Below are 22,283 nucleotides of genomic sequence, written 5' to 3'. Positions count from 1 at the left end.
TTGTGCATCAATGGTTGTTACTGCTTGCTTGGTAGTGAAATGGCTTAGAACTTCACTCCCTTTGCCATTACAATGACTTTATCCTTTTCATATTTTTTAAATGCAAATGAGAAAATAAATCTTGAAATTAAAAAGGATGTGTATAACTCAGACTTAGCACACTGAGCAAGACTGAGTGCTTCATGTATAATGAATAGAACTCTCTGAAGTTTGGCATCCTTTACCTTCCCTTTTCCTTCCTGCCCAGGATGCTGTACAGTATTTTTTTCTTTCAGGTGTTATTCAATGCGGGGTTTAAAAACTGACTGATAGTGTATTTAAGCATTCTTAAGAAATGAAATTCTATAATGAAAAATAAAACAATTAAAAAGTGGGAAAGGAATTTAATAGGGAAATAACTTCCAAAAAGCAAGCAAGAATATTTTTTTCCTTAAAAACAGAATCTCTGCTATTCAGGTGCTCTAATGGTGTGCCTTTAAATATACTAAGGAGCTGAAGTGAATACCACCTATACTTCTAAACCATTTGCAGTAAACATGCTAATGCTTCAAGATCCTCAAGAGAAGCTCCAGACAAATGATAGTATGTTAAATCTTGTCTCAGTAAAAGCCAGAAATTATCCAGCCTGAACAGAATAGTAAAATGAGTGTAGATTGCAAATGAGGCAGAGAACCTTCTCTCATTTTTCCATGTATATCATATAATGCCCAACTCTCCTTCAAGGACATGCTGTTTCTGTCATTCCTGATAATGAGCTGCTTTCTCCTAACAAAATGAAAGAATTGTTGCTGATGATATTGGATAATTGGCATACACTGCAGTAGGATTGAAGTCGTCAGTAATTCTATGCACTTTAAAAGTTGATGCAGTGATGAGATTGGTTTTAGTGCAGGGTTGTGATCTCGCAGTTCTCATTGTAACTTGGCTGCAAGGTACTTCAGGAATATTTCTGTCTTTATTTCCTGGGCGCTTGCTTCTAGTGTGGGAATAACCTGCCTCACCCGTCTCCCCTGCCCCCTGTTCTGGTCCACAGACCACTTCATGACCACCAGCACCCCTGTGTAAACCACCAAGTACCTAATGCACAGGAAGCCTTGCTGCATGTTGATTTGCTGCATGGCAGCTATGTTACAACAGATGATTTGCTCCAGCTCATCGGTGAAGAAATGACACAGTCTACATCAGTAACTGTGGTTAGAAAAGTGTAAAAAAGAAATAATTGTGCAGGGGAAAAAAAAAAGTGTGCAGAATAAACTCCTACTTTGCAAAAGTATGCTAATGCATAAATCTGTAATAAACTAGTTAGGTGTAAAAGAACCTGCAGAGAGCTGGCCTTATATTTTCATGACTTCAAAAAAACCCCAAACAAACACAAGATGTGAATATAAGTGAGGTCCTTAGGAGAACTTCAAGGTTGGAATTTCTGCAAAGGTTTAATTATATTTAATCCTATTTCTCTTCCAGGCAGAGTCTGGATGAGATGTAGATGTTGGGCAATAATAGATGATTCTATCTATAACTTGCAGATTTAAAGACTAAAAAGCTTTCAGGAAAAAAAAAGACTAAAACCCCTTAACAAATTGATAGACGTCCAGTCCTAGATGAATTCATAGTGGAATATTTTAGACTAAAGAAGTGAAAAATCACCTTAATGCTTTCCAAGCTTATTCTCAACCCTCATGTAAAACTTTCAGATGAACACTGTGCGTAGAGTTGCCAGACAGCAACAGTTGATTGCAATTTAGAAGTTAAATGTAAAAACTTTCTACAAAAGTTTTCTAATACTTGTAATATTGTTCTCCTTCAGATAGGGCTAGATTCCTCAAACTCAGCTCTCACAAAATGTCTTTCTCTCCCATAATATGTTTTCTTACCTATTTGACCTGGGTGTTTCAATCACTTCCTCTGAAACTTGGAGTAAAAGGCAAATTCTCAGTGTCTCCAGGATTCAGTAATATAGTTCCTGTGACCACCTTCGTGAGTAGAGTCAGTTACATGTTTCTTCTAGAATCATGTAGTGGTCTTATTGTTGGTTTCTAAAAAACAGTGAGTTTAGGACCAAATTTTCCAAGTTAGATGTGTAAGCATTATAGTAGAAACCTGATAGATGTTAAAAAAGTAATTTCATAATAGGTGCTAACTCAGTGATAATCTAAATCTATTTAAAAAATTGGAATGCTTTAATATCCTTGATTCTTTAGGAAATTTGGTCTTGTTACCCTCCCTTTTGGGGTAATTTTTGGCACAGCTGAGTGTATCTGAAAAAAGACAATCTCTGAGCAGGAGTTGCACTATTTGGATATAATACACGTGCCTTTTGGATGTGCTAGCCAATAAATACCTAGGATTTAATGATCTGCTCAGCTGAGCGTTAGTATGGTCACTGCTTTGGATAAGATACCCAAAGAGCCTTTGCTGGCAGGCATCAGTCAGGGAGGAAGAGTTGTGAAAGAGATTTGGGGTGTTCTTGACTTGCCATCTTCTACTCACTGTCTCCTAATTGGTTAGGTTTTTATACCTTACCATGTTGGTGTGGGTTTTTTCCCCCCTGTTGAATACCAAGAGCAACTGACAGTGCCCGTATCAATAATTCTGTTTGTGAAGCCAATTTTAGCTTTGTCTTGCATGGCTCTGCTCCTCGGGCTCCCTCACAGCTTTCTTACAGCACAAGGGTTTCTGTAGCTGTCTCAGTCAAAATATGAAACTGGAAGTTTGGATCCTTGGAAGATGAACAGTTACTGGTGGATGTGGGGCTCGCTGATGTATGATTTTTTTCTTGTCAGTAGTCAAATTTGTTATTTGAAGTGTACTAAATCAATATGTTGAAAAGTCTGCAAGTTTTCATATTTCTCAGGCAGATTAGACATGAGATTAAGGGTAAGGAAATGAAGAGTAAAACTATTCCTTTCACTTTAACAGATATGATCATGTGCAATATTTGGTATTCAGAAACTGCTGAGAAGCTGGTGTCCTGAGGGATGCTTGTATGATCATATGGTCAATGATAAAGTTATCTTTGTTTTTTAAGGAGGGATACACGAGTATCTGAAAAGCATTCTAATGTTATGTGATTAATAATTGGGTAAAGTTAATGAGTAGCATCTGTTCTTCTAGAACAACAATTTAATAAAGCTGTCCACTCTTGGCGATGAAGGATGTTTATGTAAGAGTGGCAATAGTACTTGTGGGCTAAACCAGCTCTATTAGTTTCTTAAAAGAGGATTCTGCTTTAGGGACACCAGCACGGTTCACTGATTAAGAGTAAATTCTGTCATTTCCCTCTCCTAATTTATCAACACATCAGTTTGGCACTTTGGATTCCATCTAGATTCATACAAAAATGAATGAGCAGAACTTGCTGGAACTGGATCATCTTGGGTGTTTGACAGGTACGATCACTTCAAATTTTACATGTGGTTGCACTGACAGTTAATTGAGTGAAATAGTTGTCACTTCTGTTATAGCAATATCACGAGTAGAGTTTATTTAAAAGCTTGAGTTGCAATTTCAGGTTATACTTTGTTTTACACCAATTCAGGCAGTCTGCTGACTCAGAAGCACAGTTATACTGATAGCAAGACTGAGCCTGCTGCGTGAGGGGGCCGAGGGTGAGGAAAGCAGACACATCCTGCCACTGAGTGGTGATGGAGATGTGCTGCAGCTTCATTACTGTAATTAGTGCCTATGCATTAGCAACGGTACGTGATGGCTAATCCAGGTAAAAAGGATGGTTATGGTTATCCCTAATTACCACTTTTCCCTTTGCAATGGCTACTTTTGGCAGACAGTGCCTGCCTATTTTGGTTCCTTCCATCTTGCATTTCTTGTCCTCTCCTATCCGTATCCAGATGCACTGATTTGATTCTTCTTCACATGCCTTTGAACCTGCAGAAGGAGGAGCAGCCTTGGCTCATGGTACTTTCTTTCACATCACACCATAGCCAAGTTCTTTTTTGCGTAAGGTGTTGGCACTTGCTTACATAGCTTTGAAGCCAGTTGCTTCTATTTATTCTTTTCCTCTCTTTCAGAAAAAAACCTGTGTAACTTTTCACAAAATACCTGCAAGTAATAAATGAGTAACACCTTCTGAAGCAATGCTGATGTGAACTGGATGCATTTGTAATGTAGCTGTTGCAGACAAAGCACATTACAGAAATGACCTGCTTTCTATAGTAAAGTACTGTGCTGACAGGGAAGCCTTTTCTCGAGAAAGGAGGTGGCTCCGGAGCTCTGTCCTGTCATTCTGGGATCAACTACTGCAAGTATTTAGAGTAACAATTTTTTAATGCTCCAATGATGTTAGATTCATCTTTGGTGTGAGTATGGCAACAGTGCTCTTTTTGTTCTATACTATTCCTGCAACAACAGCACAAACTTTTTATCCTGTTTTAAGTTAGAGGGACACAGAAGAATAAAAATATCTGGATGGAAGTAAACTTCTTGTCTCATCTAGTTCATTCCATCATGGAATAGGAACAGAAGCCCTGACTGGTATGAGTCCACTTATTTTTGAAAACCACCAAAAAAAGGTATCCATAACCTACATAAACATCATGCTCCAGTGCCCAATTAAAATTATAATCTAAATTTTTCTTATAGCACATGTCAATTTCTTTTGCTGCAAATGTTAGTTTTTGTTTTACATTCAGCATAAATAAACTAAGTGAATAGCTGATGAGGTTTTTTAGGCATCAGTCTCATGTTACACTTAGTCTTTGAAAGAGGTTTCTATTCTGTCTGTTCTGGTTCTTTATTAGAAAACATAATCTGAAATTTCTTTACATCTTTCTTTAAAGCATCATGTCGAGTATTCAAGAGGAAATTGCCCCAGTACCCTGGACTTACTGCTGTTCATGGAATATTGCTGCTAAAGCATCCTGTATATTAACACATTCTCCTTCCCCCTCCCCCCAGTGGGCATCAAATTGATGTTTCTTTCACTTGGGGACTTATTATAAATTATCAGACTGGTTTTTTGCAGTACTGTTACTAAATCTGTTTATTCACAAGACTCTGCCTTCATGCATCTTAAGCATATTATGTTTCCCTTAGCATGTAAACAATAAGAAGCTGTTTGACTGTTTCTCTAACTTACCATGAAAAACCTCTCACAGAACTTTTAAATTCCACTGGAAACCATGGTTTGCAAACTGTAATCCATTTGTAGCTTTGTTTCATTATGTAGATGATTTTCATAAACACTGAATAGTTCCAGACTAAAAATCAGGAAAGTCTTAGAAACTCTTAATGATGCTTTACTTGAGTGATGCAAAGGTTTGTGCTCTGATTACTGTTGGATATGGTCTTGTAACCATGGAAAGCTGTACATTAATCAAAGATTAGTTTTTACTATGTATGAGCTCATTCTAACCAAATCTTCCACATTTGAGGCGACTTGTTAAAATCCTACATTTCAGTTCAATAATCCATTCTCATTTCTACCTTGAATTTCATAGCTTCTTTCTGAAATTGCCTTTACAAATATGCCAAAATATGCACATTAACCTTAACCATATCTGTTAATGAGTTACAAATTTTATTTCATATTGTGGCCAGGTACATCTCACAGGGTGGAGCTATGTTTGTTCACTGGTGGTTCATAGAGCTAGTCAGAGCTTTTAATAGAGTGTGCTCTCTTAACTTCATTACAGAAACAAATACAGTCCTTGTTTTGCACAAAATTTAAATGAATGGTTCTGTTCAAGCTGAAATTAAAGAGAAAAGGGGGGGAGGGAAGGGTACAAGAAGTAATAATGCTGAAACAAAACATATAACAAAGAGCTGATGAAAGGAGGACTTATTTTCCATTATCAGCACTGAAGACAAAAGAGCTAGGAGGCAAGCTTGAACAGTTCTCTGTTTGGTTGTAAGATGCTGGGAGTTGAGGGAATGCCATCTTCCTTAAGGAAACAAAAGAAGAAATTTACTAAATCCAGTTCAATTTAGTAGAAATTGCTGGTGCTAAAACATTGTCATGTGCAATACTTATTTGCAAGAACTAGAGAAAATACCCTGTAAAGGCTGAGCAGTGATATACATGAATAGGAAAGCTACAGGGATTTTAAAAGATAGTGCTTATAAATTTGTTACAGCTTAGGTTTAGCTGTGGTGGATAACAGAAATCTAAATAACATTTTGCATATGTGTTATGTATCTGAAAATGGACACCTTCAGAGTTTAGTTGAAACTAAACTTGTGTATAGAAAATGCAGGATTTTATGATGCATTTCCTGAAAGGATGCTAATGCAGTCCAGGAATTGAACAGAGTTATGAAATCAACTAGTTTAGACGTAATCTTTCACCTTGGATACCAGAGCATTGTAGGACTTCTATATTTTGTTATAGCTATTCAGATGCACATTAAACCAGAACTCTGCAACTGTTTCCATTTGAACTACATAGAAAGCAGTTTACTGCAATTTTTTTTCTGTGTGTGAATAACTCAAGGCATTATTTTATGCATCTGCATATAATTGGAATTTTTAGACTGGACCAAGAAGTAAGAAATACTTGTGCTAATCAGTAAAATGCCTTTATCTTAAATTCTATACTTAATGCATGATTCAGTCTATCATGTCTTCAGCTTGAATTTTTATCACATATTATTATGTATGCTCATAAAATGGTATTTTCACTGAGCATCACAGATCCTTTTTATTAAAAGCTTATAACTGAGAAAGAAAAATATGTTGATAATATAATCACCTGAGCTGCAGTTGGTGAACCGAACAGGAAAGATTTTTCTCACAGCTTAAGATAAAACCTTTCAAAACACTGAGGGGAAAATACTCCCGGCCTCCAAGCTCTGAAAAAGAGTGCTCACTGGAGACACAGGGTTTCAGCCCTTTGTTCCAAGTCTAAGGTGTTCTTGACTCCTGGCATTTTGGAATTCACCTGGGTCAGGTTTTCCTTTTGTTTAAAGAAATCAGTCATGCAGGAAAACGGTGCTTACTATTTCTATCTGGAGTCAAGCCATTTGCTTATTGAAGATATATGAAATACTGCTGCTTACCACAAAGTTTTATATTTTAGCAATTAATTCCTGTTTTTGTTGGAATTCAACTACAAAGCAGGCAGCTGGCTTTACTAGTTAATGCCTTTCTTTACGTGAGTGAAGAAGTCTTAGTACCAAAATGTTGCTATAAGTGTACTCTCTGACTCTTAAATTGATGAGAAGTTTCTTTGTTTAATGAGAGAAGTTGTGGGGTTTTTTTAAATAAATCCTTTCTTTAAATGATTCCATCAAAACCCCATTAAACCTGAAGAAGTAAAGCAGCGGAACAGCAACAGCTGTTCTCAGGAACTGCTCTGTGTTAGGAAATATTATTGGAAGTTGAAGGTCAAGCAACAACTGTGTTCACTTGCTGTCATGTGTGTGTTCTCCTTGCGGTATAAGTCGAGGATCTTACCTTGCCTATTGCACTGAAGAAGGTAAATAAGGTTTCAACAGTATTATATCTAATAATATTATTTGAAGTTAGAATTTAAGAGTTTGTTGTAGTAACTACAATAAAATGTAATCTTTTACAAAAAGTGTGATATCAAGTATATTATTGTAACCTCAAAAGGCGTTGGAAACTCACTTTTTGCCTTTTGGCTGAGTTTTGCAGTAGAGAGAATAGGGGGTCATAGAGGCAAGACTGGAGGAAATAATGAGGCAACCACAGCAGCAACCTTGGCTAGAGAGATGGGGGTGGGAAGGGACAGTGGACAAGAAAGTTCTTCATCAAGGGAAGACGATACAGAAGTTTCAGGGAGAAGAGTGAAAACCTTGCTAACGTGAAGGATAGACAGGAGCCCCCATGTAAAGATTTGATTGGTAGTAAATGCAGTGGCTCTAATTGTTGTGGTGTAATTAGAGTTGTTTATGGGAAGCTGCCAAGTTGCACATTGCTTTGATAATCGGTGTGTAGAAAGAATAAATAAATCACTTATGAACTGACTTAATGAAAAGAACCCAAACACAAAACCCCCTCTTCAGCCTGTTAAAGAACAACGTTTGTGTCACAGATCTGAAGGGCAACAGGCCTTTGCGTGAACATCAAGAGGGAGAGGAGCTTGTCTGTAGAAAAAAGATGTGGAGGACAGCAGAAGTTAATTGCATGAACTGTAATCTTGTTGCCAGTACAGCATAGTGTGCCTTCATGTGAGACTGAAATGCTTCTGGTTGAAACCCTGCTGAGGGGGGTTGACTTGGCCTGTGCACCCTGGGTTTTTCTGTGGTTTGTTCCAGAATTCGGGGCTTATTTACACTTAGAACAAAAGTTGTCAGTAAAAGGCAGAACTGTTTAGGACTTCGCTTTTGTTTTGCAATATAGCGAAATAAATAAATCCTAATAAAATTTTTGTTAATTATGAAAAACCTAGTGATTCACTTGGTAATGTAAGGAGAATCTTTTTGTACTATTTTTGAGCAGTTATGTTTTTAGTTTGAGTAGTGTTAAACATGTTTCCACTGCAAACATGACCAAGGACTTTCATTTCTGATGCAATATTTTATTTATAATTTTGTCAATGACATCTTTCTATGGTTTTATGAAAATAAACAGAACTGCTTTTACCTTTTAAGGACTTTACCTGTTTAAATACTTGAAATTAAAGCATTCTAGTATCTTTATTGTATATTTATGTTGATCACATGTTTTTGATTACATATATATTTAGTTCTAGATGGGTGGGTTCTAGATGCCTAGGTTTGATTCTCTTGCAGCTAAATACAGTGTTAAATTCAGCTTCCATGGTTTTCCTTGGTCTGTTTCTCTTTTTGCAACTTTCTGTTCTGCCTGTTAATAGGTGCTTTAAGTTGAAAAGTGGTAGTCTAGAACTCCATTTAATGGTTGTGTATTAACAGCTGAACAAAAATCATCATTTGATATTATGAGAAAGTAAGACACAGACCACTGCATATTAGAGTGTAATGCTGTGAATGAGCAGTTTCTGGATAACATGCATCCCTCAGTGCTGCCAGGGATTTCCACCATTGCTGTAGTCAGTTTTTGTATTATGTGTAAATCAATAGATAGTAGGGGGGACAAAAAAATGCATAAAAAACCCCCAAAAGACAGTCTGGGTAGCTGATATTACAGCAGTCTTGGAGAAATGAGCATGCTGATTGTAGGATTCAGGACTGGATCTCTCTCTGAAAGCTGTAAGGGATTGTGTAGAGGGAGAAGGGACTTTTCTTCCTCGTGGCTCTGGGTTGCTCCACTTGTGTCCTTTGCTGCTTTGGTTCCCTGGCCCACCTGCCTGTGTATTTCTTGGTAGTATTGTTAGCATTTACTTCTTGTACCACTGCTTGGAATTTTCCTTTTCTGTCATATAGACATAGGAAAACTACACATACATTGGGACTCTCCACCATTGACTGGAATATGCATCTTCCTTTGGGGAAGAGTATTGATTAATACAGAGGAAATGATGCAGAGGTGGCAGCAGTACCTGCATAACCTTTTGTTATGAGTCTGAATAACTCATGTAGCAAAACTCAAATACATATGTTTAATGAACATGCAGATTGATTAAAAAGGAGTTTAAATAAACTCCCAGTTGTTTCTGCTCTACAAAAGAATTGTTATTCTTGCTGTTAATATATTCAGGTTGATGGTAGGTGTAGCTGAAGCTTGTTTGCAAATTTATTCTAATCAGTGTTAAATGAAGTGTTGCACCAGTCTTTAATGTTTCATAGGAAACAAAGTACCTTTTCATATTACTTGGAATTGATTTCCCTCTAATCTTGGCTGTAATCTTAGTGACTGTTTTCTTTGTGAGGATGTTTCAGTGCAGCTTCCAGTGATCTATTTAGTAGCAATGGATCTAATAGCAAGTTTGTAGTTTTTCTGTGTAAAATGACAAGAAGATAAATTCTGGCCTTTAGGCCATTTCCTAGATATACCTAAACTGGACAAAGAGAGTCTTTCTGTGAAGCCCAGCAGGAACTCTGGTGGCTTACGGTGACCAAAGTAACACCCAGGCCTCTTCAGAAGGTGTTTCTGGTACTGGGGATGCAAATGCAGCAAAAGCCACAGAAGCCTTTGTTATTTTAACTTTCGTGTGAGAACCTGAATAATAGGAGTTGACCACAGAATAAATGAGTGATTTTAGTTCACGTTTAATGCTGGGCTCATTTAATGCTCACGTTTAATGCTGGGTCATGTAGGTTCTCATCAACTTGGGGTCTATGACCAGCTACGAGCATATACTCTGTTTTTCAGGCTTTGCTCAAGATTTTAGTTGTGATATTCAATCCCTGATTTCTAAGAAGATTTAGCAATATGTCTGATCCCAAATTTGAGATTAGTGGCCCCGTACTCACATTGTTAAGGAGATTACTTGTATACTTCAGATTTGCCTTGGATCTTGACATTTAACTACAGAGATTAAAATAAAAAGAATGGCTACATAAGATTTATATGGGTACCTACAGGTACTGAAAAGGGCACCATCAAATGATTTGGGTAAACAATACAAAATTCTATAATATTTTAACATATTGCATCCAGGAAAAAAATTTTCTTGAGTTTTAGAAGTTCAATAGTGGACATAAAAATGATAAAAAGTCTTCTAAGTGTAATACTAAACACCTAGATTTCAAGTTTTTTCTTCTGTCAGTTCACCTTTTTTCAAAAAAATACACAACACTAAATTCTGGCTTTAAAATTATATTTTCAAAATTAATTGCTGTTATTTGCTTAAAAAGATGAGTATTCACTTGATCTGTGCTTCAGTTTGCCTCTCATCATTAATTTTACAGGCAATAAAAACCTCTGTGGTTCAAGCTTTCGATAAATTCCCACGTAGGAAATTTGAATGTAAGCTTCTGCACTTAAAAACGCAATGACAAGTTTGAATACTTGGGCTTTGGTAGTTTTCTAAGGTGCAGGGAAGCCTGAGCTTCTGTAAACCAACCTTGACAAACCTTTAAAATTGGTCCCATTTAGCTTTACAAGCATGCCTGAGTGAGCTGGAACTTCTTAACAGCAAACAGAAGTGAATGATCTAGACAGCTGTTCAGTGTATAGAGTTTTTAGGTCAAAGGAATGATGGGGATAATTCTAAACATTTCAATGCAATTTCCCTCCTTGACTTCATTTAAGTTTTAGAAAACTGGTCACAACTCCAATAGGTATAACTTGCTAGTACAGGACTGGCATAAGGTGTAAACAGGAATTTTTGTGAAGGTCATACCATATTTCTTTGCTGGGTTACATATTTTGTAAACTTGACTAATCAGCAGAAAATACACATAATGTGTGCATTTATATGCATACATGTGTAATATTTGTACGTACACACAGCAGGGGCAAGGACTTGGATTCCTTCTTTCTGTTCTGATCTATTTACTCCCTGTCATCTCTTTCATGAGAAAAATGTAGTCAGGTTTGTTGAAAAAAAAAAAATCATCAGCAGAGGATGAGAATAAATTTTGCTCCCAACTGTGGATGTGCTAGAACTCAGTGCTGCAGTGTATGAAGTAAAAGGAGTAGGTTGAACACAAAGAGACAATGTCTTCCCGAGATATGCTTAGAGACAGATTTGTGTTGTTTGTTGAATAGACACTGAGTGTTAGAAAGTTCAGTGCAGGCTTGGATATCTCAGCAATAATAGCCACCTTAACACTGTTTTGTAACCAGTGGTAGAAGCTGTGATGGCCTCCTGAGTCCACACTCTGTCTCATTAGCTGCACTAATACAATTTTCTAGTGCATAAAATGGAGTAGAATGTTTTTCTGAATGTATATCCTTAACATAAAATGAAAACAAAAGTGGTTTTTGACTGTGAGATAGCAGGAGAGTTCCTGAAATCACCACAAAGACTGTCTTTGTGTCCTCTCAGCTGTGGCAGTTGCAGTTAATTACTAACACTTTCCCCAGAGGTGCTTTGGCAAAGAACTCATTGTGCTGGTGCAGCAGCATTGAGGGTACTGAAATGGGTGTATTATCTTATGTGCTCATAGGAAAAAACAGAGGGACAAAAGGAAATCAATGCTAACTGAATATGGAAATGTAAAATCTTATAGGGAAGTTAACGTTTGGCTTTCAGATTTCTAAGGGAATATTGTTATAGAAAAGGTCAAAAGTAACTTCAAAATTAATTATAGTTTTAGTGGGGTGTATGAAAAATTATTCACGAGCAGCACTGGACATTGAGGGTGAATAAATATTAACAGATTTGCAGTAAATAAGAAATATTATCTTAGAATTGTAGAGATGCGAAATAACCTCTTTCAGTATGTCAAATAAGGGACTTACACATTTTTTTTTTAAGGACAAGAAAGTGTTTGTTATATGGTTTCAGCTACCACAATCTAGTCAGGGTTCTGTCTCACCAGATTACCTTATAATTGGTTGTGCTGGAAAGGAAGTTTTTGTGGTTCTGTTTGGTTCCTGATCCCCTGACAGAGGGATTACTGTCCACATTCATCATCCTGAAGTCTGTTCCATAAGGAAGTGAATGGTGACCATGTCACAAACATCTTGCAATGAAACTGCTGTTAATGGGGATTCCTACTGATATCTGCTAGCATTGGTGGTTTTCTCTTGCTCTGCAGCTGCACACTCTACACAGTCTGTCCAAGGACAAACAGTCCCCCAGTGGCTTTTTAAAAGTATTTTTTGTTAATGCCAAGGACATTCCACTTAAAAAAGAAAAGGGAGTCTGGTTTCTTTCGACCAGTATGAATAAGACTTCAAATTGTTTCATGAAATTGGTAGGGGAAAAAACCAGTCCAAGAGAAGTAATGTCTATATGGAAACAAAATCATAGAGGATTGATAGAGCTTTTTGCTGTGGTTTCTGAATAGATAGAGAGCACCCATGTTTTGCCGAAAATACAGGTATTGTGACTGTGTGTAAAAGTCTCTTGGAAATAGTACTGGTAGAGTACAGATACAGCAAAGAACTCTTAGGTTCATTAATAGTGTGATATTTAAACATTTGTGTGGACATTTTTCCTCTGCGCTTCCAGAAAAGCACATCTTAATAAGGGTATATTTTAGAATAAAAAATAAACATGTACATCTCTTCCTGAATGAGCTGTTAGTACTTAAAAGGTTTTGGCAGAAAAGTTGCAAAGTTTGAAACTGTAGCTGTGTTCACTTGCAACATTTGCTTGTTTTGCTGTTGAAATGCTGTGTTATAAAAACTGGCTGCTTCTTTACTTCTGATGTTCTGGAATTTGTGAAAGAAGTATACTTATTTAAAATCTGAATATACCAGCATTTTCTTTAGTCTGGTATAATGACACAGCATTTCATTACTTAATGTTTAATTACTAATGCTATTTAAAATTCATAAGTGTATTCCAGGTGCATCTGATCTGAAAGTACAAAAAGTAGTGCATAATTGTCTCCATAGGACACAGCTTCAGGGGAAAGTCAACAAAACAGTCACAAAACTTGAACATGTTCTTATCTTGCATTAAGTTCATACCCTGCAGTGTAATATAAACTAGAAAGGATGAAAGCATCACTATTTTTAGTAGTGCAAAGGATGTACATGTCTCCTTATTTAACTCATCTCGGTGACAGTTATTTTAAAAAATGGTGCATTTGGAGTCAGAGTGACCTAAGGACAAGAGAAGTAAAGTTAAATACAACCCAGAAACTGCCATGAAAGCAGTAAGATGGTTTAATGTTTCAATAATTTATTATTGAATAAATAGGAGAAGTCTGATACAAATGAATGAGAGAGGCAAAAAAAGACTTTTTACAAAAGTACTTGGGCAGGGTCCACATCAGTTGCTTGGACAGGTGGCTGCAGGCTGTAAGGAAGTTCCCCAGACCCTTTATTCACTATGAAGAAGGTTATCCCTGTGTAAAGGGTAACTTGCCGTAATTCCAAACAGGTTGCTTATCCTATGTTGAATACAATCTGTCATCCTAACTGTTTTAATGCAATTTTGGTGGGCAACTGCACAGACTTTAATCTTCAAGCAGCCCTTCCTAGCAGCCCCTTGGACCAAGTTCTTGCTTTCTTGAGAGTTGTAGATTATAAGACCACAAGTTCCATTAATTCAGTCTACCTACTCTGTGATTAAATAATACCTTAGTCTTCTTTCTGGGAATATAACATACAGTGTACAATTTTGGAGACTCTCATAATTTGAAGAACTAACCCTAGATTTTGTCCCAAAGGATTTTCCAGTCTTTTAACCATTAATACTTTTTCTGAACTCTTCGAATTCCTTCCTAAATTCTAAACCAAAAAATAGAACATCACATTCCAGCACTGGTCAGTTTATTCTTGTATTTTAAGGTGCCACCTATATTTCACTGATGTTGACAATGACTGTGTTCATAAGTCTACACATTTCATTAGCCTTTCTCACCAGATTTTTGCACATTATTCAATGATTAAACATCACAACCTAGAGAATTTGGTGTACTACTCTCACAGTATTTAATAGACATGTCTGACTGTAAACGAAGATTTCTCTAGATCTTCTCTTTGTGTGTATTTAGAAGAACAAGACACATAAATGCTTGTGAATAACTAGAAGTGGGCACAATGACTTTTATGTCTGGGATTCACAGACCTGCAGTTTTATTGCTATTGCATTTTAGAGACAATAAAGTAAAAATCACTATTATACTCTTTAAAGGGTCTTGTGGGGAGGCACACCTTTCTAATACCCATTTATTATTCTGCAGGTATTTCTTATTTCAGTAACTGAAGGGAATTTAAAAGTGTACTAATTATTCTTATGCTATAATTCCATGTCTCTTTTCGCTTCCTATTTCGTATCTGTAGACTCTCTGAGATTACTGGCAACAGCTCTAAAATAATTCTAAAAAAGCATTGAATGCAAGAGAATAAAATTACTCAAGCACCATGTTGGAGACCAACTTCAGAGACATGCTTTTCTGTGGGTATTTTTGTGTCCCTTGGGGCATTAACCCAGTAAGGCTTCTCTAATAAGAGCAGTTTGGTTAACTTTTCTTTTTATCTGTAAACTGGTAAAACAGCAGAAGCAAAGTAAAAATATGTATACCAGGGGAGTTACAGTTTAGCTTGTAGGCTAAAATGTGTTTGTGTGTGTGTAATAAAGCTGTGATGTAGCAAGAGATCTTTTAAGTATGTGAGTGTTGTGGGGTGGCGGAGGAGGGAGAGAATTTTTTTTTCTGTTCTCTTACAGAGTGCTATGTAATGACATTATTTCTGTTATTTCAGTAGTGAAAATCACACACATTTCAAGTTTTTTGAGGGGTGATTTGTTTTTTCTGAAAACCAGGTGCGATTGACAGCAACATATTTTTATGTCAGAGGTATGAAATGTGTAAAAGAAAATGAAAATTTGATATATGATGGGAAAATTTAATGCACAGAAATTATAGATAAGTAAAGGGTTAGGAAAAGAAGCTGACTGTAAATGATTATTTTCAAATTTATTGAACTGATTACAAATAGGCTGCTCCAATCAAGAAATGTAAGTTATAATATCATGATACAATCACTGAAGAGTCCAGTGCCTAGAACCTAGTCAGAATAAATTTGAGAGCAGAAAATCATTAGTATGTCTGGGTACTGGTGCAGTGTGTGCTATCCAAGCCTGTACTCTGTTTTTTATTACTACCAAATCTAGAGCTAAAAGATGAAAGTGGTAAGGAAAATAAATTTACTTGAAGACAAAGAACAAAACAAAAAAACCCCAACTTCTGTGTATCAGCAGGTTTTAGGTCTCCAGAACTATCCATGATTTTGAGTCAAGCAAAAAAATGTTGCCATTTCAGTTCCAATATGTATATTCTCAATTTTGATTTGGCCACAGAACCAAAATCCTGATTTTCTGCTGAGAGCTGAAAAGGCGGGCCTTGGTTTCAGCTGCCACAATACTTTTGCTTATTGAAATTGCTTCTTAGTTTCATCTTTGCCATTCCATGTTCATGGCGGTAGTTGTATTATGCCTTTTTGGCTCAAGGTTTTCTGAAAGATAGTTCAAGATTTCAAAAAAATTCTTGAAAGATTTTAACTTTTTTAATATGCGAGTAATGGTAGAGTACAGTTTTGTCTGAATAATTTTGATATGAAAATCAGAATAAGAAAATGTTTCAGGAGCCCTGAGCAGAGCTGCACGCTCTTGGAGGGAGACAAGGGGTGTGATCTGAAGCAACCTGTGCCCAGCACTGTTGTGTTTGATTCCTGGTGATGCTGTGGGTTGTCACTCATGTCTGTGAGTGCTGCAGCCTCCTGGCACAGATGTGTCAGGGCACATTGCATCTAACAACCCTGCTAGAGCAATACTACAATGGTGACTTTATCATAAATAGTTTTAAGAAACTGTTGTGAAATTATTTATGACTGTGTATGAAATTTTGATTGCCAGTGATTTTATTAAAAATAGGTATATTTCTTAAGTGATGCTGGCTTTTGTGATTGGTATTGATACTGGGAAATGTGGCATGACCCTTTCCTGTTGTAAGCAGGCTTCAGCTCATCATTTTGCTTCATTTCCCTGTTCTATATTACACAGTTTAACTTGCATAATATGGAAGCAGTGCAAAGCCTTTGGTCCTCAGTGCCCTTTCTGGATAGCTCTGTTCATTAATATGAATTGAGTGGCACTGTCCAAGAGGAGAAGGCTCAGTGTTTTGTTTGTTTGCTTTAAATTGGATGTCCTTGAGATGCATTGCAATTGAAATACTCTTACATTTCATCCCCAGAAAAAAGTATGTGTTCTTGAAATTAGCAGCAAGGTTCCTACCCATGGCTAGAATGTGTTCATAGGAAATGAGAGAGCAACAAGAAAGTATATTAGTGGATCACAGGGTGATTGAGAGAGACAAATTTATTACCTATTCAGCAGGGTATTTCACCAAAAACAGAAATACTATTGTATATATAATTGGTGAGAATTGGTCTCGGGATACTGTGTCTGTCTCTGATGGCTGAACATCAAGCAAAGTGAACTCAAAAAGATAGAGAATAAAGTGCTATTCCTTTGAGGTTAAGATGGAATACACCACAGGAAGGATGGGGGAATGGGAAATGTCAGAGGGAGGGTGACTTAGGGTGTTGATATATCACTGAAGTGTGAATTGTTCTGTGCCTGTCACTGATAATTAAAAGTGGGAACCTCTTGAAAAACAACCAACCAACCCTGCCCCCCACAATACTGTTACATGAGATCCACACAGTGTGGAATATTATGACTATGGAAATAGACTTCCTGGATGTAAAAATTTGACCCAGAGTTCATTATTATTATTCTCATAAAATTTTCTGCTCATGAACCTGTGAAGTGACTTCAGCTTTTGAGAGTATTTTTATGCTGTTATATATTTGGTAATGTTTTGAATAAGTAATTTTAACCTATTCATTTGTTCATGAGCTGTTTGATTTCCTCCTATGCTGTGAATTATTTTACAGTATGTAGTTGATTACTTAAGTAATATGTTATGTTTTTCCACTTGGTTGAAAACTTAGTGGTTTGAATGGCATTGAGCATAGTCAATAATTATAAAATTAACATATTCACTGAATATTTGAGTATAGCCAATAACCAGTATTTATATACGCACCCATGTGGTTTGGACAACATTCATGTGTTTTGCATAACGAATAACTTTTTCTCATCGTTAGGGTAAGCAGAATATTCTTTTGAGCTTTTTTAAATACACAAATGCTGTCATCCTGCGTGGATCAAAAAAAATTTCAAGATCCACGGTAATTTCAGAGAGGTCACAGTCTCAGAGTTACGTTTCTGTGAATGCTGTGAAAATGAGTGGTCTGCAAAGTGGAAGGATGCCATGACCAAATACCTGCAGTTTGCACTTGAGATCCTCACCTGTTCTGAGACACAGCAGGTACCTCTCCTAAAGGTTACGTGCAGCTCTCAACAGACCTGGATCCGTGAGCCTGCATTAGCTTTCTGGAGGGGTAGGAAATTTTTGAGAGAACAGAGAAGGGAGATATTGTGAGCAGAGGCAGTACAGTGCAAGGGGTCAGATAAAAAGAACTGTGAAAGGTTAGGACATGCATTTTCAGTAAGGGGGGTGTTTGCTTGTTCTGCTATGATCTTGTAACTCTTACGTTCCAGGTAGCACAAAAACATGTCTTGAGGATTTAATCCCTGCCCGAAGGAGTTTATTTTTTTAATATGAGAATAGAAACACAACATGTACATTATGTGAGTTACAGTTAATGCAGTAAGAGATTTAAATGCAAAGCATAAATCGATGTGAACAGAGCAGAATTGTAAACAAGGTCAGTGTACAAAACAATGCAAATTCCCAGAGGAAAGAAAGAAAACTTGCTACTCTCTCATATCTATTATTTCAAGGAAACTATTTCTGTCTAGAATAAAGTCAGGTTAATAGAGCTGTGTTTCTCAACAGGAGGTTATGAATCAGAGCACACTAAGTGTGCCTATAGCTAGGAATTACTCCAACATTCCTCACTACAGGAAGGACACAGGTGCTGGAGCGAGTCCAGAGAAGGGCAATGGAGCTGGGGAAGGGTCTGGAGCACAAGTCTTATGAGGAGAGATTGAGGGAGCTGGAGTTGTTAAGTCATGAGAAGAGGAGGCTCAGGGGAGACCTCATCACTCCCTACAATTCCTTGAAAGGAGGTTGTAGCCAGGAGGGGGGTTGGCCTCTTCTCCCAGGGAACAAATGAGAGGATGAGACGAAATGGCCTCAGGTTGCATCAGGGGAGGTTTAGATTGGATATCAGGGAAAGCTTTTTCACTGAAAGCATTGTCAAGCACTGGAACAGGCTGCCCAGGGAAGTTGTTGGGTCACCATCCCTGGAGGTATTTTAAAAACCTTTGTACATGTGACACATGGTTCAGTGGTGGACTCAGCAGTGTTAGATTTATTGTTGGACTCAATAATCATCTACCTGAGATACCTCTGTTAAACTGAGCAGAGCTGTTTTTCTGGAGGAATTTGGGAAGGACAAGAGTAGTTAGTGTGAACGGGGTGTTTTCTAGATTTTTGATGGCTTTCACATATAACATGCTTTAGTTTTGAAGTAATGCCTAGATACCCCAATGTCTGTAGGAGGCATTGTGCAAAAGAATACAGACCAGAAGAAGTATAAACAATAAAATGAATTCTGCTGAATCAGACAGTGAGGCAAGAATAGAAGAAAATTCACATATTCCTATCTGAATAGGATACACAGCCCAGAGCTGTGTTAAAGGCATCTGAACATTATGTCCTGGGGAGGGTAATGGTTTGTAAAAATTAAAATATTTTAATTTTTTTATGATCTGAAAGATTATTAATTTTATGGAGGTTTTTCCCCCACTAAATACATTTAAATTTATTGTCATCTAACCACAGTCTTTTCATGGGCTTCCTAGTAAATAACTCCAAAAAATGGCTTTTTTTGGTAAAGGAGAAAAAATATACTTCCTAAATGCCACGTATTTTAGCTGTAATTATATCTGCAAATAATTTCCTCTAGTTGACAGAGGAATCAGCTAAAACTATTGTGATAGTGGGAATCTTTAGTGCAGTCCAGATCAGTTTTGTTTAAAAGCATTTTGCTGAGGCTTTTTCTTCCTTAGCTCTTTGCTGTTTCTTGATGATGAAATATGGCAGTGTTTGTTTTTCAGAGAACTCCAGGCTGATCTAACATGCTGAGGCCTGTGCTGCACTAGCTGTTAGTTTGTGTAAAGCCATCATGATTCAAGATCTGCCTGTCAGAGGGTACTGTAAAAGGGTATAAAAATAACAGCGCCTCTATACTTCAAAAAAAAGGTGTGTGGGGGGGTAGGTGGAGGGCTTCTCCTTGTATTAATGGCATTGAAATCAGTGATGAATGCCTCTCATCAGGGACCAGAAGCATTATGAGCCCGCATATTAAGCACCCTGAATTTGGGGTAGATCTGAAGCTGCATGTAAACAAACAATAGCAGAATTACGACACGTGTATTATCTGGGACAGAAGTGCTGAATGCAAGAAAAGAACAAACTAGGTCAGGTAGATTTCCCCTTTAGTGGGAAGCAAAGATTTCTTTGCCAGTTACAGTGAGGGTGGAAGCTTGTTGCAGTTGGTTACCCAGGCACACAGACAGTAACAGTGGAAGGATCCCTGAATAATACTGACCATGGCTACTCGACTTGTGCTGTTTTACAAGCTTCGTGTAGAGAGTGACACCAAGTGAAACTTAACTGGATGAGTTAGGACACATAGGAGAAGTTGATGTGTATCAAAGATATTGATCTAAGCTTTTTCAATCAGGGAACTGTTCAGTGGTATCTTCTTGACACACCTACTGAAGTTAATAAATTCGGGAATTTTGGCAACAATCAGAAGACAATCTTGGGCTCTCAACTGCGGACTGTATCAAGTAAATTTACTAGATACATTCTTCCAAATGAATCTAATAATATCCGACCTGGCATGCGTATTTCCTTCTGTTCAAAAGGAAAAATATAACATAAGGTGCTACTCATTCTGTGGGAAAATAGTACTGGGAAATTGACGCTAATGGTTACTCTGCTAGTTGCAACTTCCTTGCACCCATGGCACTAAAATAAGTTCCAAGCAAAGTAGGAACTGGAGAACAAGAGAAGCCAGAAGTGAACAACACTGCTTCGTATTTTAAGGGAATAGGGACACCTCTTGTTTTTTGGGTGTTGATGGATTACCAAATAAAAACTCAGCACAGTTGCTCAGACTGATCCTTTGATTGCGTGTGCTGTTGTGGTCAGTGCTGTCAGCTCAGTCTCCTCTGAGCAGTTTCACAGGAGAGGATCAAATGTTGTAGCAGGTCTGTTGAAAAACAGCAAATTCACAGCTCTGAATTAGTTTTATCAGGTCCCTTTTTCAATGCAGTTTGTCATCAACTAGTGTTATGAATATTCTTAGGGAACTAAGCAAGAAAACAAATTTTGCTGTGTGAACCGGGGTCAATGTATTTTAAGTCATAATCTCTAGGCAATAAAGATTGTATTTTAAATTACTGTTACAAAGAGTATCAGTGCTCAGTGAAGTTACTGTTCAAGAACTTTGTGGCTCATGTAGTCATGCATAAATGTTTCAGCTGACAGGTTATGATCTAGTGTTGTTCATGGAAGTTAAAGGCAGGGTAAACATTTGTTCTTGGGCCAGAAACCTTGAACTCAGAGGGGTGCTCATGTGTTATGGTCAGTGTCTAGTAATTACTTTGACTCATTCTTGGACTTCTCTGAGCCTGCTTCTCGGATGTATTAATTTGCAGGGGAAAATTTTTACAATGAATGTGATTTGGTAAAAAGCAGTTATATTTGTTGAATATCATTCTCAGCTGCCCATCATTGATCTGCATACCTTTTAGATAAGGTACAAGTGCAACCAATAACATTTATTTCTAGTATTTATCTTGTTCTTAACTTATTTAAAGCACATGAAAGAAGGAAATTTGCCAGGGATTATGTGAAACAAATCACCTCATTCAGAATAGATCCAAGATACCTGTGTGCTGCAGGGTGGTGAGCAACAAGCCCTGCTTGGTTTGTATACAAATCAGAAAACTGGACATTAGGAACAAGCTGCTTAGCAGATGTGCAGAAGCTCATAAAGGCTTTCAACATGATCAGATCCAAAAGAAAAGTAAGTACTTCTGTGTTTGAGTTACTATATAGCAAAGAAAATATTTGTTGCACGTGTACACCCGAACTGTGGTGTTGCCATTCAAGACTGTTGTTATCAGAAGCAGTTTTTGCAGGAAGAGCCTATGGAAAGTTGGACATGCTTGTCCCCAGTGTTAACCTGTGTCTTCTTTCAGGAAGAAAAGTTCTGAGAATACTGATATCAAATTAGCTAGAGCTTCCCTAGCTAAGATGCAGGAAAACTTTGTTAGCCTGCTGTGAATATAATCCTCTTTTCTATTAAGGTATGTCTTTCTGTTACGAAAGCTACCCTTGTAGCTATGTTGAAATGTGAGCTGTAAGGAAATTGTTAAACCTTTGAAAATGCTTGAATTGCTGTGGAAGTATGGGGTTGGGTGTCTGCTACAGAGATAGTTGATAGTGAACTGATAGACATTGCTGCTGTTCACTGCATGGTGAGAATTTTTGTGCCTTTAAACACTACATTTCCTTGCATTTAAGGTATCTACTTTTTATGCTAATTGCTAGGGTTGGGTTATATAACCATATTAACTATATAAAATTATGTTTCAGAATCAAGTCAAGAAGTGTTCTGAATTAAACTTGGTCATTCAGTTCTTGGCATTCTTCCTTTCTTATCTGACTTTATAATGAAGGTAGATGTGTTGAAACTACCTTTTCCTACAGTGTAGCTAATGTATAAAACTTCATTAACTCTGTTGATCAGGAATGTAACTGCAACTC

Source organism: Lepidothrix coronata, unplaced genomic scaffold (assembly GCF_001604755.1).
Source record: "Lepidothrix coronata isolate B3197 unplaced genomic scaffold, Lepidothrix_coronata-1.0 Scaffold52, whole genome shotgun sequence".
Taxonomy (NCBI): Eukaryota; Metazoa; Chordata; class Aves; order Passeriformes; family Pipridae; genus Lepidothrix; species Lepidothrix coronata.
The sequence above is the reverse complement of the archived record's forward strand: the minus strand, read 5'-3'. Positions refer to the sequence as shown.